The sequence below is a fragment of the Nuphar pumila genome, chromosome 6 (genome assembly GCF_984573655.1).
Source record: "Nuphar pumila chromosome 6, dmNupPumi1.hap1.1, whole genome shotgun sequence".
NCBI classification, from domain to species: domain Eukaryota; kingdom Viridiplantae; phylum Streptophyta; class Magnoliopsida; order Nymphaeales; family Nymphaeaceae; genus Nuphar; species Nuphar pumila.
This window is the reverse complement of record NC_143254.1, coordinates 46664828-46671718: the sequence shown is the minus strand read 5'-3', so window position 1 is coordinate 46671718 and position 6891 is coordinate 46664828.

Sequence of the window (6891 nt, the reverse complement as noted above, 5' to 3'; positions counted from 1 at the left end):
CAGACTATGATGACTGCTTGAAAGTGTTGTGGGAGGTGAGTGAAAATTTGGGGTGTTTACAATTACAACTGGTTTTGAGAAAACCTTCGGGTTGAGAACGAGCCTCTTGATTGACTGGGATGACATTCTGGAAATTGGAGAAGAAACTTTATTCAGGGAAGATTGCCCATCATAAGACAAATAGCATTTGAAAAGGTGCATGAATGAAATGAAATTGCAAAAATTGGCAACAGAAAATGAGGAGATAGAGCAAGGAGATAGATGGCATCCAGATAGACAAAGAAAACTTGAAATTTTATTGAATTTGAATTAATCAAAGACTTTGATAAAATGAGACATTATTTTGATGAGAAAGAATAGAAAAAAAATTGACAAATATTGTTCTCAATGTGCTCCTTTTGTGAAAGTAGTCTTTCTCTACGATCTTTTTTCGGAGAAGCCTAATCATGCTCTGTGAGGATGATGCTCTGGGATCACTGGTTTAACTCGACCATCTTCATTTTTGCCCAAGCCTTTAAAAGGTTGGTATCCATGTTTCAGTAGCAGATCAAATCCTTTTTTAGCTTTCATAAACTGGGGAAACAACAGATGATCTCTGAAAGTGCTATAATTGAGTCGACCTCCGATCTTGAAAAACTGAGCACCCCTCCATCGGGTCATGGCTACCGTGTGCAGTGATGGTGTTGATGCTTGAAGTATCTCTGGACTCTTTCCGAGACTGATTTCTTCTTTTTCTCTGATGCTAGGGATGTCTGTAGTGAAGCTAGGTCTGAGAATCATAGGCTGTGAGAGCCTTTCTTCTGGGTGTTCTCCCAGCACAGTTGTGATCATTCCTCCTTTCGACCACTTGATGCATTGGTGTAGACTAGAAGATACTACATTCACATTGTGGATCCAGGTTCTTCCAAGCAGCAGATTGTAGGTAGGTGGTACATTAACCACATAGAAGATGACTGAATGTACTGAGTAATTAATAAAGATCTCTAGGAAGATTTTTCTTTTAGTTGTTTGTCCATGATTATCGAATCCATAGATAGTGATAGGATCCGGAATGTATTCCTCTTCCTTAATGTCAAGTGCCTTGGCGGTCATCTCAGGACATACGTTGAGGTTGTTGCCTCCATCAACCAACACATGGGGTACAGTCATCCCCCTGGTTCTGACGATGATGTAGAGCGCATTGTTGTGGAAAGTGTGAGGCTTTGGGAGATCCTCATCTGAAAATGTAATTGGTGCGTTAGTCATGGCCTGATTGACAATTTGGGCCATGTCTTCTAGAGTTGTACTGGGCTTTACTTTGATTTTTCTCAGCAGGTCATCCGGTACTCGTTGATGTTTGGCAGAAGCTCGTGCTAAGTCTAGGATTGAGACATTAGATAAGGCAGTTACTGGCTTCTGATTTGATGCCTCTCCCTTCTCTGGAATGGATTTAATGAAGCATTTGGGAAATCTAGGAATCATCTTAGCAACTTCCGGGGATGCCCCTGCAGGTTCCACGGATATCTTCAGCTTGCTGATAGCTGAGATAAGATCCATTTTCTTTTCATTGTCATGTCGTGCTTGATGCAGCACAAGAACTTGATGTTGTACTCGGATATCTTGCGTGGAGCATGGTTTTATATGATCTTGAGGCTGAAAATGTTGTTTAGTGATCACTGTCGTAGAATGCTGAGGGAATAGATGGTTCAAAATATCCATTTTTTCTTCTTCGAAACCCTCTACCAGAAGATTCTTGTTGATGTAGTTCTGAATAATGTTCTTAAGAACGAAGCAGTTCTCAGTACTGTGTCCCACTGTCCGATGGAACTTGCAGAATTGATCTTTTAACCTTTCCATGGGCATGGGGGGATCAACCAGTCTAGGCAGCTTGACCATTTCTTTGGTCAGCATGTACTCGAGCACAGTCTCAAGTGATTGATAAAGGGGTGTAAATTATATTTCGTAGCTCCACCCCTCGTGCTTGGTTTTCTCTCTCGGATTTGGTCCTTGACCTTGCTATGAGGGCTTGTTGTATTAAGGAATGGGCTTTTCTTTATGGTTGCTCTTGGAATTTGAATTGCTGGTATCATAGCAGTAATCTTTCTTCTGCCCATTGTAATGATGGCGACTGTTATTGCCGACAGAGTAGGTGAAATGAGCTTTCTTTTTCTGCTCATCCGGGTGATTATTCTTGAAAAATGTGAAGCCTTCATAGACTCTATTCTCCATGCTCAGTTCGAGCCATTCGGCTCGTTCTGTCAGCTCGATAAAAGTTCTGGATGGTGCCGTGGAGATTAATTCTCTCAGAGGCTGCGAGAAATTATTGAGGATCAGGGACAAAGCATGTCTTTCGAATATGGGATCCCTCATTTTGTTGCAAGCTGACCTCCATCGGTAAATGAAATCCCTTGCCTTTTTATCTTCTCTTTGTCTGAGGTTACAGAGATGACTCAATGTTGGGAGCACCTCTGTGTTGAACATAAATCGCTCAATGAACAAATTAACCACCTTATCAAATTCTTTCAGCTCGATGGGGTTTATGTGTTCCGCATACCATTTTGCAGCGGTTCCTTCTAAGCTACGAGGGAAGCAGAGGAACGGAGCTCTGTTGTCTCTCTTGAACTTGGAGCATTAGGCAAAGAACATGGCGAGGTGCGCTTTGGGGTTGCCAGAACTATCAAACTTTATGAACTTTCTGGGGAGATTCTCCATATTATCATCCCCTTCTAAGCCATCATAGAAGTCTTCGCTGGTGAAGGCTTTCTTGCCCTTGTCGCGGGCTTGCAAATCTTTCACCACTCTGGTTATTTTCTTTAATTGTGCTTGCAAAGGGTCTTCTACTGCTTGACCTTTTGGTTTGTGAGTCGCTTCCTGAATAATCTCGCACTCCTCTTCGGTATCCTCTGCTGACTCTTCTTCATCCGAGGTGTTCTCTGGCTGGACACACTTTTTGAAAGACTTGGTTGATTTCTTGGCTGTATGACCTCTGATCCTTTGGCTGAATGGATTTTTATCTGAGCTGGTGCCGGCCTGCTCACTCATCATCTTTTTCATCATTTTCTGGAACATGGCATACATCTGGGGATCTATGCCATCATCCTCTTGTTGACCCCGACTTCTGACCGATCTTGGTGAATCCATTTCTCCTTCTGAAGCTGAGGAGTAAATAATGCACTGAGCTGATGTGATTTTCTTCCCTGACCTTGTTTGAACCGTCAAATGCTACGAACACTCTCTGCAGGGCAAAGACTTGGTTAGACTCTGAGAATGATTTTGATTTGGAGGGAAATGTTTGCTGAAAACATGATAGACAATTGGAACTATATCCCATTACTAGGGATTGAGTCATCATTAGAATCACGATAATTGCGTTGCCATTCTTTACAAGAACAAAAAACTGAAAATTTGCCTTGTTACCTAGGCGAGGTCGTCAAACCATGATAGAAAGAGAGAATTTTATTGAAGAAAATATGATTTTATTAATTCTGACAAAGTGGTGGAGGTCAAACAATTTGCCACCATTCATAATAGTCGACAGACACATTAGGACCAAAGAAGAATTTGAGAGTAACAAAGGAATTCCAGCCATGGCGGGCGGAATGATAAGCCTCGGACCATTGTGCGGATGTGAGGTCGAACTCTGCCATAGCCCCTGATAGTAGCCGAGCTTCTATATACTGATGTCTTTATGAAAACTGCCGAACACATCGCTTCAGTTGATAGTAAGTGCAGAAGAAAGGTCCCAGCAATTTGAATCGCTTGCCGTAAGCATACGTGTATCTAGGAGGAGATAATTGCCGATCGAAGTAGTCCAACATGACTTCCTCTTTTTGAATACTGTCGATCATGGATCGATACTATGCCACGGGAAAGAGCGCTTGACCATTGTATCTAAAAGAACTTGCTCGGGTCAGAACATGCTGGAAGAACCAAGACTGAAGCGCGTACATGCACCCTTCAACTAAAATGAACTTTCTTAGTGTGAAATGAGCCAATCCTCGGTATAGGAAGGCGAGTGCTGAAATTCCACTAGAGGGGGGGTGAATAGTGAAATACGATGCAGATCGATAAAATAAAAAATAAGGCAATAAGGCACAACACAATAAACACAGGATTTATACTGGTTCGGCCGAGTTACTGACCTACATCCAGTCCCCAAGTAAAACACTTGAGCCTTCCACTATAACATCCGAGTCACCGGATAAATAGTACAACACCCTCTTCCTCAGAGGTCTACTTCTCTCAACAGAGAAGGGAAACACCCTCTTCCTCAGAGGTCTACTTCTCTCAACAGAGAAGGGAAAACACCCTCTTCCTCAGAGGTCTACTTCTCTCAACAGAGAAGAAAAAACACCCTCTTCCTCAGAGGTCTTCTTCTCTCAACAGAGAAGGAAAAACACCCTCTTTCACAGAGGTCTACTTCTCTCAACAAAGAAGGGATACAACAGAGATCAGAAAGTTATGACACTTTCCTATAGAACCTTCAGAATGATATGCAGAGTATGAATGCACGTATGAAGATTCTCAGAATGATCTTTTTCTTTTCTTACACACTTCTTGTATTTTTCTGAGAGCTTTTCTTGACTTTTTCTTTTTCTTTTTCTCTTTCTTTTTCTAAGCTCTTTTCTCAGAGTGTCGAGCAAGAATTTTTCTCGTTAAAAGCTTGTTTGTCTTTTCACACTGTTGTGTTTGTATATATATAGTCTTTAGAAAACTAGTCGTTGTCTTTTTGAAATGATTGTCCTTTTGGGATATGAGAAGTTAGGTCATTTCAAAAACAACTTAGTGTGAAAAAGATAAGTGTACTATATTGCTTTTTCAAAAAGTCTTCTTTCCATATGAAACATTTTTGGAGTACACTATTCATTGGTGTATTTTAAATGAGTTATTCTTTGTATTAGGTCTTTTCTCATAATAAATGTTCTGTAGTATTTTTGAACATTGAAGTGTAGTTTATCATGTAGTTTTGTCTTTACTCAATTTAATGGTTTGTAGTACATTGAACGTTGGAATATATTCTATCATGTAATTTTGTCTTTACTCAATTTAATGAATATTAGTATATTAATATTTTTCTTACAAGTCGTCACTTATAATAAATGTATGTAAGTGTGATAAATGTTTGTTGAGTACTTTATTTATAAATGGTCATTTCTTAAAAGCTTTTTGGAATAGCATTTAATGTTTACAGAAGGAATGATGACTTTAAGTAAGTCGACATTCTTGAGTATGGGTTTTATTTATAAATAAATAGTCATTTCTCAAATGCTTTTTGAGGTGGCATTTAATGCTTACAGAAAGAAATGGTCATTTCTTATTTTAATAAAATAATATTTATTTTCTCAAATCGTCAATTCTAAAATGAATGGTTGTGAAGTACACTAAATGCTTGAGTAATACTTATATTACAAATAGTCATTTCTCAAATAAATGCTTGTGTATTATCTTTTCATAATTTGTCTTTTCTTACATAAATGTTTATGTATTATGAACAAAAATTTCTTACGTAAAAATTTGTGTATTATGAACTAATGCATTTTGTCTTTTCTTACATAAATGCTTATGTTTTATGAACCAATACATCTTTTCACATTTTGTCTTTTCTTACATAAATGCTTATGTATTATGAACCAATACATCTTTTCACATTTTGTCTTTTCTTACATAAATGCTTATGTATTATGAACCAATACATCTTTTCACATTTTGTCTTTTCTTACATAAATGATTATGTATTATGAACCAAAATTTCTTACGTAAATGTTTGTGTATTATTAATTAATTCATTTTGTCTTTTTCTTTCATATTTGAAATCATTAGCTTTTATATCTTTTCAAGTTGTCTTTTTCATAAATGCATGTTAGAAGGTACAATTAATGCTTTTGAAATCATGAGATATTATATCTTGTCAAAATGTCTTTTTCATAAATGCTTGTAAGAAAGTACAATTAATGCTTTTGAAATCATGAGCTATTATATCTTGTCAAAATGTCTTTTTCATAAATGCTTGTAGAAAGTACAATGATTTGTTTCAAAAAGGTGTTTTTGAAATGCTACAATATACATAACGTATCCTTTTATGAAAGCTTAACTTTTTGTAAATAAATGGCTTGTATGATTTCAAAGCATATAGTCTAATATGAAATATACATGCTTCTGAAGGTTCTGTTACATATGACTCTAAAGAAGAAAAAAGTCTTCTTCTTGAGGAAGCCGATCTTCTTGGATAATCTTTATGAATGTATGGCCCATCAAGCTTTTTCTTCAAAGTAGTATGATTGCATCAAATAGTTGCACTTGATCAAGTTGTCTTCACTCTTCTTAAGTGAAATGACCTTGCATCAAATACTCGTTAAATACATAGCACATCATATCCAGTCATAATATAACATATTCAGTTTCACATATGAAAGCATATCATATTTATCATATCTCATGAAAGCATATCATGTATTTATCATGTATCATATATATGCATCATGAAAGCATATCATATTTATCATGTATCATCAAAACATAGTTTCTCAACATTCTCCCCTTTTTTGATGATGACAATATATGCTCCCCCTGTCACTAAGCCATATATATTATGATGATTTAAATATGATATCATAAATAAAAAATGCATAGAAATAGTAATCATAAAAAAAACACCAGAATTAACATAAAAAAAGTTTGTGTATACTTCATGTGTATGAGATAAAGAGTTAAACGTTTTTCTCCTACATAGGAGAGGTAGGTTTTCTCTCCCCCTTTGTCATTGACAAAAAGGAGGGATCAGAGTCAAAGAGTTAATATTATAGACCAGGTTGAAGCAAGTTGAAGACAACAAGTCAAGAAATGGATTTCAAATAATACATGGGGCGATCCATTGTTTTGAGACAGAGTAAAGAAGGAAGTGAGCTCAATTCA